This window comes from Cervus elaphus, chromosome 14, assembly GCF_910594005.1.
Source record: "Cervus elaphus chromosome 14, mCerEla1.1, whole genome shotgun sequence".
Classification (NCBI taxonomy): Eukaryota; Metazoa; Chordata; class Mammalia; order Artiodactyla; family Cervidae; genus Cervus; species Cervus elaphus.
In genome coordinates this window covers 7,418,794-7,432,412 of record NC_057828.1, presented here as the reverse complement: position 1 = coordinate 7,432,412, position 13,619 = coordinate 7,418,794, and positions in this window count along the sequence as shown.

Genomic DNA, 13,619 nt, shown 5'->3' with positions numbered 1-13,619 from the left:
CAACAGATAATAAATATTGTCTTTCTTAGTTTTAATCCTTTGTGATATTTAGCTTTTAAAGTCTTTTTTTTTTTTTTGCAATATCTGCATAGTTCAAATTCAGAAGGTACTAAAAGGGAAGACAAAAGACAACAAAAAGCAAAATAGGACCATAATGGTCAGTGCCCACTGCAAAATGAAAATGCCTTGTCCCTTGTCCAAAAATCATGACAAGTTCCAAGACAGCAATGCTGGACCATTAAAACAAGCATGGGGTCCTTCTGAGTGCAGGTACCACGTGCCTAGAAAGTCATGACTGAGTAAGCGCATGTTTTCAGGGCTCTCCAGAATGACAGACCCTGGCCAGGCCCACCTGAGCTGCTAGGAGATAAAAGGTTCTGTCTTTGCAAAAGTCACGTGGAGATCCAACCCCAGGCCCAAACCACACATTCTGAGTCTTGTCCGGAGTCAGGGGCCAGGACCGAATGTTCACGTGGGGGTGGAGAGTAGGGTCCACAGCCCACAGCCTCGCTCCTGTCACAACCAGGGGACATGCTAGTGACCAGTCTCAAGATGGAACCGAGCTGAAACACTGTGGGCCGCTCCTCACCCCCGACCCCACGCCTGAGTCAGGCTGGCCTCAGTTCCCACCCCACAGGGGCAGGTATCCTTGGCAGAGACAGGCAAGCTGTGAGGGCTTTAACTCCAGGCCCAGGAGAGCCCACTAGAGCCTGCATGGGGGTGGGGGCAGCAAGTCGCGGGGCCCTGCCCTCAGCATCCCTTCAGAGAGGGGACCCAGCCAACAAGACAAGGTGGCCAGGCTGTTCCTGGGCCCACCACAGCCCTGCTCCAAGGGGCAGCTGCAGGCTGCTAGTGAGCAATCGAGAGAATCCAGCCCAGGGCTCTGGGCGGCACATACCCATAACGTGAAAGTGAAAGTCGCTCAGTTGTGTCCAACTCTTTGTGACCCCATAGACTGTACAGTCCATGGAATTCTCCAGGCCAGAATACTGGAGTGGGTAGCCTTTCCCTTCTCCAGGGGATCTTCCCAACCCAGGGATCGAACCCAGGTCTCCTGCATTGCAGGAGGATTCTTTACCAGCTGAACCACAAGGTAAGTTCAAGAATACTCGAGTGGGTAGCCTTTCCCTTCTCCAGAGGATCTTCCTGACCCAGGAATCCAACCAGGGTCTCCTGCTTTGCAGGCGGATTCTTTACCAGCTGAGCCACAAGGGAAGTCCACGCATGCTCATGGAGCTTGGAAAAAAATACAAATCTTATTGCCAAACAAGCCTGGCTGGGCCCCACTGGGTGCCCCACTGCCCCCTCCACAGTGAGGGGCAGGTCCTGCTGCCGGGCGCCAGCAGGCGACCACGATGTGGTCCTGTTCCCAGGAGCGCAGTCCAGGGGCAGCCACGCTGGCCACGACACCCAAGACCCACTGCCATGCACAGCAGACCCAGCTGCGACTGGACCCGTGTGAGGCCAGACCTGCACCTGGAGGCTCCCCCCCGAGGTGAAAGGGGAAGCAGGGACAGGCATGGCGGGAAGTTTAGTTACATTAGAGGGCAGCGGTCTGCACTGCTGTGCCAGGACCAGTGTGTGCCTCTGTGTGTGTGTGTGTGTGTGTGTGTGTGTGTGTGTGTTGGGTGGAGGGGGTGGGGAGCAAGGGATTAGAAGATCAGACAGTGGATTTCCCTTGCTGAAGTACAGACAAAGTCTAAATAAGCTCATAGGCTTGGAGGGGAGCAAAAACCCACGGGAAGCAGTGTTGGCAGTGTGGGGACAGAAACGCTGCTGAGAGCCTTCCTCACACCACTGAAGCCCCAGGACAGCCCATGGGGGGAGGCCTTGGACTGACTTTCAGAGGCTTCCCCACCTCCCCTCACATCCCACCTCATCCTTCTCTTGGAATCATTCCCTTCTCCCCTCATCCTCTGCTCCAGCAGGTCCAACCATCCGCATGCCTCGCCTGGACCACTCTGCCCTTGCCTGGACCACACTGCGCTCGCCTGGAGCCCACCGCCTGCCCACTGATCCTTTTCCTGGCCGCTCCGCATGGCAGCCATTGCAGCAGCATCCACAGGACAGTTCCTGGGATCTGCAGCGCCGGCCTCCACCAGCCAGGGCCTGCTCATCAGGGCTCAGCTCTGGCCACAGCCTCTCTCATGGCTGCAAACGAAGGACCTTCTCTCAGTCCCCAGATATGCCTCTCACCTCCCTGCCACATCTGGCAGGGGGATCTCTGTTGGAAGCACTGGTTTCTCTCTGGCCCTTCACCAATCTAATTCCTCCTTAGCTACTAGTTATCAACTAAATCATTATCTTCTTCAGTAAGGATTCCCTGATCCCGAGACCAAGTGAGAGGCCCCACCATGTATATCCTTGAGCCCCCTGTGAACACAGTGCCAGAATTTCAGCTCCACCAGGATGGAAGTGCAACAGGGCAGGCATTTTCATTGGTTTTATTCACCGTCTTCTCCCCCGTGCCCAGAGCAATGCCTGACAAGTGGTTGGGGCTGGAGAAATAGTTTTGGAAGGAACAGCTCCTCCAGTATTTTATCATAGTTGTTTGTCCATTTGCCTAGACTGTAGTATCCCTGAAGGCAGGGCCTATTTTGATTAATCACTTTAACCCCAGCACTCAGCATGGAGACTGGTGCATAGTAGATAAAAAATATTGTGAAATATAGTAGAATTCTACACAGGTATTTTTTTAAATGACAATTGAATGTTTTATGTAATGACCTGAAACAGATATCTGAGATGCACTGTTACATTAAAAAGCAATGCAGAATCATGGGAATAATATGCTATACCTTCTATAACAGGAGACTCAAATTAGACTTTATGTTCATTTTTGCTTGTATATAAAGAAAACTCTAGAAGAATGCATGAGAAGTGGATAAAAGTGATTACCTTTCAGAGAGGGACTGGGCAAACACAAGCCAGGAGAGACAGCAAGACTCTTCTTTGTATAATTTTGCAATTCAAATTTTGAATTCTTTGAATGTATTGTATAATCAATAATTTAAAAGAAGGAAAATGAGTATTGGCGGAAAAAAAGAACAAAAAGGGGGAGAAGCAAAACCAGGATCTGCCTGCCTCCAATCAGTCACATCCTATGGCCTTGAATCCAAGGCTAACAAATGTAGAGAGTACACACTTAAGAAACCCTCCCAGCCCACATGCTCTGACTGAGATGCCGAGTCCTCTGGGATGTGGTGAGAGCTCCTCAGGTTCCCTTTGTTCTCCTGTGTCCTGGAGGAGTGTCCTCTTTACTGGGATGTTAGCTACTGAGCGAGTGTTTCCAGTCTCAGAAACTCAGCTCTGGAGATAAACTGTCAAATCTTTGCACTGCTTTGTGAATTACCATGTAATGACTACACTTAGGAATTTCCCAAGGCTAACCTCAGGGCTTACCAGTTTGTCAACACCCTGGAACCCCCTTTCCTAACTGAAACATTGACCCTTAAGATGCTGCTCTAGCTTCTAAGCTCAAAAGTAAACTGGTGCAATTACTTTTGGGCTATATTGAGTAAGGCACCACATACAGGCCCTCCAGTCCTACAGTTCTGCACCTGCACAGGCATGACCCTTTCTGGTGCACCAGAGGATGCAATCAAGAATTTTCTCCCATGGCCAACATAATAAACAGTAAAAGTCAAAGCCTTCCCACTAAATTCTGGAACAAGACAAGGTTGCTCACTTTCACCACTTCTATTGACTTGGTATTGGAAGTCCTAGCCACAGTAATCAGACAAGAAAAAGAAATAAAAGGTATCCAAGTCAGAAGGAGAAAGTAAAATCCTCATTATATGCAGATAACACGATACACTACATAGATAACCTTAAAGACTCCACACCAAAACTATTAGAACTGATAAATGGGTCCAGCAGGGAGCAGGATATAAATTAATACATAGAAATCTGTGGCATTTCTTTATACTAACAATGAAATATAAAGTAAAAACAAAAATCCTGCTTAAATTTGCATCAAAAAAATAAAATTCCTAGGATTAAGTCTAACCAAGTGGTGAAAGACTTACACACTAAGAAATATAAAAATTAATAAAGGAAATCAAAGAAGATTCAAGGAAATGGGGCATGCATATCCTGTGCTTTTGGGTTGAAAGAATCAATATAGTTAAAATGGTCATACTAACCAAAGCAATCTACAGATTTAAAGTGCTCCCTATCAAAATATCAATGGTATTTCCCCCAGAACTAGAACAAATAATCCTAAAATTTATATGGAACCACAAAAGATCTAGAATTGTCAAAGAAATCCCGAGGAAAAAGAACAAAGCTAGAGGCATAACCCTCCCAGATTTCATACAATAGCTACAGTAATCAAAATAGCGTGGTATTGCACAAAAACAGACATACAGATCAATGGAGCAAAATAGAGAGCCTAGAAATAAACCCACACACCAGGGTCAACTAATTTTTGACAGAAGAGGCAAGACTATATAATGGAGAAAAGACAGTCTCTTTAGTGAGTGGTATCGGGAAAACTGGACAGCCATATGTAAATCAATGAAGTTAGAACACTCCTTCACACCACACATAAACAAAATGAAAAGACAACCTACAGGATGGGAGAAAATATTTGCATATGAAGCAGCCAACAAGGGCTTTATTTCCAAAATATAGAAATAGCCTCATAGAACTCAACAACAACAGCAAAACAAACAATTAAAAAATGGGCAGAAGACCTAAATAGATATTTATGCAGAAAAACAACACAGCAGATGGTCAACAGGCACATAAAATATCCTCAACATCACTACTTATTAAAGAAATACAAGTCAAAACTACAGCGAGGGATCACCTCACTCCAGTCAGAATGGCCACCATCAAGAAGTCTACAAACCATACATGCCGAAGAGGGTGCAGAGAACAGGGGACCCTCCTACACTATTTGTAGGCATGTAAACTGGTGCAGCCATTATGGAGAACACTATAGAGGATCCTTTAAAGTATAGAAATAAAGTTACCATTGTTGTAGTTGTTCAGTCGCCCAATCGTGTCCGACTCTGTGCAACCCCATGGATTGCAACATGCCAGGCCTACCTGTCCCTCACCATCTCCCAGAGTTTGCCCAAGGTCATGTCCATTGCATTGGTGATGCCGTCCAGCCATCTTATCCTCTAATGCCCTCTTCTTTCACCCTCAATCTTTCCCAGCATGGGGGACTTTTCCAATGCATCAGTTTTTCAAATCAATTGACCAAAATACTGGAGTTGCAGCTTTAGCATCTGTTCTTCCAATGAGTATCAGGGTTGAGTTCCCTTAAGATTGACTGGTTTGATCTCCTTGCTGTCCTTGCCGTCCAAGGGACTCAGGAGTTACCTAGGCATATGTCTGGAGAAAACCATAACTCAAAAAGATACATGCTCCCCAATGTTAGTAACAGCACTACTTAGAATAGACAAGACATGGAAGCAACCTTAGTGTCCATCAACAGATGAATGGATAAGGAGATATGGTAGATACATATATACATATATATACTATGGAAAATTCTCAGCCATTAAAAAAGAATGAAATAAATGCCATTTGCAGCAACGTGGTTGGACCCAGAGGCTGTCACACCAAGTGAAGTAAGTCAGACAGAGACAAATACTGTGTGATACCACTTGTGTGTGGCATCTAAAGAATAATACAGAAGAACTTAATTACAAAACAGAAACAAACTCAGACTCTAGAAAGCAAACTTATGGTTACCAAGGAGAGAAGGGGAGGGATGGGGGTAAATTAGGAATATGGGATTAACAGATACACATCATCATATATAAAATGGGGCTTCCCTAGTGGCTCAGATGGTAAAGAATCTGCCTACAATGCAGGAGACCTGTGTTTGATCAGGAAGATCCCCTGATATACAATAAGGGTTTACTCTATAGCATAGGGAACTATATTCAGTATCTTGTAATAACCTATAATGCAAAAGAACCTAAAAAAGAATGTATATATGCATAAATAACCAAATCACGTTGCTGTACAGCTGAGCCTAACACAATATTGTGAATCAACTAAACTTCAATTTTATTTCAATTTTAAAAAGGAATTTTTAAAAAATTTTGCTTATTTCTTGTGGCACACAGGATCTTTGATGCTCATTGTGGCATGCAAGATCTTTGTTTTTTGTTGCAGTATGTGGGGTGTTTAGTTGTGGCATCTAGGATCTTTAGTTGTGTCATTTGGGGTCTTTAGTTGGAGCCTGTGAACTCTTAGTTGCGGCATATGGGATGTAGTTTCCTGACCAGGGATTGAACCCAGAACCCTTGCACTGGGAGCATGGAAACTTAGCCACTGGACAACCAGGGAAGTCTCCCCCAAAAGAATTTTTTGTTGTGTTGTTTGTAATAGCAAAAAAAAAAAAATTTTTTTTGAGAAACTGAAAATGATCTAGACATCTGCCAGGAAATCAGATAAATAAAATGTGCTATATTCAAACAGTGGCACTTCCCAGCACTGGAAATAAATAAAGCCACATACATCAACTGGGTGAAACTCAGAAGCTCTGGAAGATAGCAAGCCATAGAAGACATATGGTAAACCATTTATGTAAAGTTTAAAACTTAACAGCTTATCTTCATACATATTTATCATAAATGCATGTGGCAAAACAACAGAAAGCAGGAAAAGGCAAGCAAACAAGGGAAACCTGGACCCCAAATTCAGACTGTGTTCACCTTTGACAGGGTCAGGGTCAGGGGAGGCAGAGCTGCAATAGAGGCCAGACACTCAAGGTACCAGGGCCACGCTGGAAGACTTCTGTTTCTCCAGTTGGGCTGAGGCCACAGGCAGTCATGTTGTTATTACACTTTCTATCTTCGGTGTATGCTACATATATTACATGTATTTTAACCACTTAGGGATTCAATTTTAAAAATTTTAGCCACAGTCTGAGCCTTGGCATCAGGCCCTCCTGGGTTTGAAGCCTGACTTTCTTTTCCATAGCTGTGTGAACTTGGGCCTGTCTCCCGACCTCCCAGAGCATCCATGGTCTCATCCGTACATAGGGATAATAATGTTTACCTCTAAGGGTTATGTATGTGCTGTGCCTGCTTGTGGTAGATGCTCAACATGTGCTCAGTCGCTTCCGCTGTGTCTGACTCTTTGTGACCCTATGGACTGTAGCCTGCCAGGCTCCTCTGTCCATGTGATTCCCCAGGCAAAAATACTAGAGTGGGTTGCAATGTCCTCCTCCTCTTCCTGACCCAGGGATTGAACCCAAGTGTCCTTCATCTCCTGCATTGCAGGCAGATTCTTTACCCAATGAGCCACCTGGGAAGCCCATAATTACTAATAGTGTTCCCATAGTACGTTAAGCATTCTCCATCATTTCTGTTCATTTGATGCTTTCCTGTAATATTTTATTGGCATGTCACAAAATGAACATTAAATTATCACTTTAGTCCCTGAAATAATATATCTTAACATGTTTTTGTCTTTGGTGACCAGGGAGATAAGGGAGGAAAACTAGGAGAAAGAATGGTGATCCCTAGAACACGGGCTTTGTTGGGGTTTCTGCAGGAAGGGCAAGGCAGGGCTGAGTAGAAAGTTCAGGATTGGCTGGTTTAAGTAATTTCCACAGCCTTTGGGGCAAGTGACTCTTTTCCTGGCCGTCTGGTTCCTGGCCCTGGGTTGATATAGGACAGGAGAAATATTCAAATGGTGTGTGAGAGTTGAAGGTGACAGAGGCTTGGGTCTACACTTGAAAGGTGTGCTCTAGGCAGGCTACCTGCATGAGAGACATAAACAACTCCAGCTCTGAGGTTGGCCCTGTGATTAGTTGCTGCCAAACTGACACATACAGAATCTAAGAAAGCACAGTTAGAGAGGTAGAGAAGGACCACAGGTCAAAATGAAAGGAGTTTTCACAGCACGGCCCGTAACTAGGTTTACTGTTTTTTATGGCATTAGCCAAGAAAACAGGTATGAAATTTCGGGGGATCTCTAATATTATCTTGGTAGAGTTGTAAAGTGTATTAAAAGTGTGAGACCTGTAATAAATCTCGGTTTATGTCTCAGGGGAAGGTGGTAGGCCCAGCAATAAATGGTGGTTATTCTTGGGTCATGAAGAGTTTTAGGAGGATTGGCTTAAATCTCTTTGTGAATAAAGGTTATCAGATTCTTTAACTTACCTTTGTTAAGTTAAGGGTGCAATTACAAGAATGAATGAACTGAATGAATGAATGAGTGAGAGAACGAACAAAAGAAGTCATTCATCCTGTTCATACCTCCTCATCTCCTTCCCTCACTGACTTCTGGGACTCAAGCTGCCTGGTTAGCATTGTGGTCACTTGTAAAAGCAAAATCCAATTCTCACACCTATCCAGAGTGTCTAGAAGCAGGCGGCTGGCATGTTTAGCCCCAGGAAGACTCTGCCTGCACCCTCCAAACTGGACCAGAGAGAGGACCTCGTGGGTGGAACTCACTGCGTCCTCCCTGCCACCATGCCCTGGCACGGTCCTGAGCCCATGGCCGCTGTTTTGGGAAGACAGGTCTTTGGTCAGCAGGGAGCTCCCCAGACATCTGTAGCCTTGGATCCAGCACTTTTGAATTTCTGGAAGATTTCCTTGCCCTTAAAATCTCAGAAACATTTGTTCTGTATGCAATAACAGCCCACGATTGGAGAAAATTAAGTGCATTTCAAAACTCTGAAAACGGGAGAAACTGGTGTTTATAGGACTTCTGAGAATCTCTGCCAGTCTCTGATTTGATTTTTTTCCTGTTCCAGGCTACATCTAGGGGAGAGAATTATCTGTGGAATCAGAGACAGGGCCACAGATTTGAAGTCAGGTGATTTTAACGATGTTTTTGTGTGATATTGAGCTAGTATTATTTCTAGCCTCAGTTTTCTTTTCTGTACAATGAGGACAATAATTGTTTCCTGGGGATTTCCCTGGCAGTCCAGTGGTTAGATTCTGTGCTTCCATAGAATCTCCGACCTTCCAAAGGTCGGAAAACTAGGAGTCTGCATGCCATGAGGCACTGCCAAAAAATAGTTATTATTATTATTTCTTGCTCATTTCACAGGGTAAGATAGAAAAATGTTAGAAAGATAAAATAAAATCATATATATGTTAGTCATTTGAAAACTATACAGCTCTGCATAACATGGTGTAGGGAGAGAATGCTGAATTCAAAATATCTTGGTTGGTTGGGGGGTGGGTTGCTTATTTTTAACACAACACGTATTAACGCCACAGGTGTTAGTTTCTGCAAAAATCCCCTGGTCAATAATGTGTTAGACAATCAAACATATATTGAGGCTTATTATGTACTAGGCACTGTTCTGAGCAGTTTATGAATGTTAACTCTTTTAGTCCTCACAACAGTCCTATGAACTAGGTGTTATATTATCATCCCCATTAGACAGATGGGGAAACTGAGGCACAGTTCAGTTCAGTCACTCAGTCATGTCCAATTCTTTGCTACCCCATGGACTGCAGCATGCCAGGCTTCCCTGTCCATCACCAACTCCCGGAGCTTGCTCAAACTCATGTCCATTGAGTCAGTGATGCCATCCAACCATCTCGTCCTCTGTCGTCCCCTTCTCCTCCTGCCTTCAATCCTTCCCAGCATCAGGGTCTGTTCCAATGAGTCAGCTCTTCGTGTCAGGTGGCCAAAGTACTGAAGTTTCATCTTCAGCCTCTGTCCTTACAATGAATATTCAGGATGATTTCCTTTAGGATTGACTTGTTTGATCTCTTTGCAGTCCAAGGGACTCTCAAGAGTCTTCTCCAACACCACACTTCAAAAGCATCAATTCTTCGGTGCTCAGCTTTCTTTATAGTCCAACTCTCACATCCATACATGACTACTGGAAAAACCACAGCTTTGACTAGGTGGACCTTTGATGGCAAAGTGATGTCTCTGCTTCTTATATGCTGTCTAGTGTGATCATAAGCTTTTCTTTCAGGAAGCAAACGTCTTTTAATTTCTTGGTTGCAGTCACCATCTGCAGTGATTTTGGAGACCAAAAAAATAAAGTCTGCCACTGTTTCTGTTGTTTCCCCATCTATTTGCCATGAAGTGATGGGACCAGATGCCATGATCTTAGTTTTTGTAATGATGCATTTTAAACCACCTTTTTCACTCTCCTCTTTCACTTTCATCAGAGGCTCTTTAGTTCTTCACTTTCTGCCATAAGAGTCATGTCATCTGCGTATCTGAGGTTATTGATATTTCTCCCAGCAATCTTGATTCTAGCTTGTGCATCACCCAGCCTGGCATTTCACATGATGTACTCTGCATATAAGCTAAATAAGCAGGGTGACAATATACAGCCTTGACATACTCCTTTCTCAATTTGGAACCAGTCCATCATTCCATGTCCAGTTCTAATTGTTGCTCTTGAACTGCACACAGATTTCTCAGGAGGCTGGTAAGGTGGTCTGGTATTCCCATCTCTTAAAGAATTTTCCACAGTTTGTTGTGATCCACATGGTCAAAGGCTTTGGTGTAATCAAGAAAGCCAAAGTAAATGTTTTGCAATCATTCTCTTGCTTTTTAAATGATCCAACAGATGTTGGCAATTTGATCTCTGGTTTCTCTGCCTTTTCAAAATCCAGCTTAAACATCATCTGGAAGTTCACGGTTCATGTATTGCTGAAGCCTGGCTTGGAGAATTTTGAGCATTACTTTGCTAGTGTGTGAGATGAATGCAATTGTGTGGTAGTTTGAACATTCTTCGGCATGCCTCTCTTTGGGATTGGAATGAAAACTGACCTTTTCCAGTCTTGTGGCCAATGCTGAGCTTTCCAAATTTGCTGGCATATTGAGTGCAGCACTTTCACAGCATCATCTTTTAGGTTTGAAATAGCTTAACTGGAATTCCATCACCTCCACTAGCTTTGTTTGTAGTGATACTTCCTAAAGCCCACTTGACTCCGCATTCCAGGATGTCTGGCTCTAGGTGAATGATCACATCATCGTGGTAATCTGGGTCATGAAGATATTTTTTGTACAGTTCTTCTGTGTATTCTTGCCACCTCGTCTTAATATCTTCTGCCTCTGTTAGGTCCATACCATTTCTGTCCTTTATTGTGCCCATCTTTGCATGAAATGTTCCCGTCGTATCTCTAATTTTCTTGAAGTGATCTCTAGTTTTTCCATTCTGTTGTTTTTCTCTACTTCTTTGCACTGATCACTGAGGAAGGCTTTCTTATCTCTCCTTGCTATTCTTTGGAATGCTGCATTCAGATGGGACTATCTTTCCTTTTCTCCTTTGCCTTTCACTTCTGTTCTTTTCACAGCTATTTGTAAGGCCTCCTCAGATAACGATTCTGCCTTTTTGCATTTCTTTTCCTTGGAGATGGTCTCGATCACTGCCTCCTGTACAAAGTCATGACCTCCATCCATACTTCTTCAGGCACTCTATCAAACCTAATCCCTGATTCTATCTGTCACTTCCACTGTATAATCATAAAGGATTTGATTTAGGTCATACCTGAATGGTCTAGTGGTTTTCCCTACTTTCTTTAATTTAAGTCTGAATTTGGCAATAAGGAGTTCATGATCTGAGCCACAGTCAGCTCCTGGTCTTGTTTTTGCTGACTGTATAGAGCTTCTCCATCTTTGGCTGCAAAGGATATAATCATTCTGATTTCAGTGTTGACCATCTGGTGATGCCCATGTGTAGAGAGGTCTCTTGTGTTGCTGGAAAATGCACTATGGATTGCACTATGAATGCACTATGACCAGTGCATTCTCTTGGCAAAACTCTGTTAGCCTTTGCCCTGCTTCATATTGTATTCCAGGGCCAAACTTGCCTGTTACTCCAGGTATCTCTTGACTTCCTACTTTTGCATTCCAGTCTCCTGTGATGAAAAGGACATTTTTTTTGGAGGGGGGGGGAGTGGTTAGTTCTAGAGGGTCTTGTAGGTCTTCATAGAACCATTCAAACTCATCTTCTTCAGCATTACTGGTTGGGGCATAGACATGGATTACTGTGATATTGAATAGCTTGTCTTGGAAATGAACAGAGATCATTCTTTCATTTTTGAGACTGTGCCCAAGTACTGCAGTTTGGATTCTTTTGTTGACTATGAGGGCTACTCCATTTCTTCTATGGGATTCTTGCCCACAGTAGTAGATATAATGGTCATCTGAATTAAATTTGCCCGTTCTAGTCCATTTTAGTTCACTGATTCCCAAAATGTTGATATTCTCTCTTGCCATCTCCTGTTTGGCCACTTCTAATTTACCTTGATTCGTGGACCTAACATTCCAGGTTCTTATGCAATGTTATTCTTTACAGCATCAAACTTGACTTCCATCACCAGTCATATCCACAACTGGGTGCTGTTTTTGCTTTGGCTCTGTCTCTTCATTCTTTCTGGAGTTATTTCTCCACTGATCTGCAGTAACATATTGGGCACCTACCAACCTGGGGAGTTCATCTTTCAGTGTCCTATCTTTTTGCCTTTTCATACTGTCCATGGGGTTCTCAAGGCAAGAATACTGAAGTGGTTTGCCATTCCCTTCTCCAGTGGACCACGTTTTGTCAGAACTCTCCACCATGACCTGTCCATCTTGGGTGGCCCTACAGGGCATGGTTCATAGTTCTTTGAGTTAAACAAGTCTGTGGTCTGTGTGATCAGGTTGGTTAGTTTTCTGTGATTGTGGTTTTCAGCTGAGGCACAGAGAGGTTAAATCACTTGTTCATCTTGTTCACTAGTATGTGACAAAGCTGAAACCCAAACCCAGGCTGTCAAGCTCTAGAAGCTGAGCTGTTAGTCAGCTATTCTGCCCCCTCCTTGAGAGATTTGAAACCTACACCTGCCTTTCACTAATTCTGTCTTCTAACTTCCATTCATTGGTTCCATTTATATTTACTGAGTGACTACTATGTGTTGAACACTGTTCTAGGGATGGAGCAGTGAACAAAACATACTATAATGGAGCTTGTATTCTAGCATGAAAAACGGACCTTAGACAGATAATCATATAAGTTGTCCAGAAGAGTGAGTGCAATGGATGAAGAACAGGGTGGGTGTCTGAGTCTGTTCAGGCTACATGAACAAAACAGCAGACTAGGCAGCTAATAAATACCATAAGTTATGTCTCACGGGTCTAGAGGCTGAAAGCCCAAGTACAGTCAGGTTCTGCTGAGAGCCCTCTTCTGGGTTTCAGATGGCCAGATCCTTACTGTGTCCTCACAGGGTAGAAGGGACAGCTTGTTCTCCAGAGTCTCTTTGATAAGGGCACTAATCCCATTCATGAGGGCTCTACTCTCATGACCCAACAACCTCCCAAAGACTCCACCTCCTAATACCACGAGTTTGGGGTATTAGGGAGGAATATGTATGAATAAGTGATGAGTACAAATAGCATTGTATGAATTTGGGTGGAATACAAATAGCAGCGCAAGGGAATATAATGTGTCTATGGGTCATGTGGCATAAGTCCTCTTGGAGGAGGTCACCATTAGCTCCACCATAAAGCTACCAAGCAGACGACCCACAAACTACAGAACAATTATACCAAAGAAATTCTCAGACTGTTAAGAAAGTTCTAGGACCCACAACAGATTTCCCAACCTGGGGATCCAGTAAAGGGACTGAGACTCCCCGGGGAATTTGACTTTGGAGGCCAGTGGTGTTTGATTACAGAACTTCCAC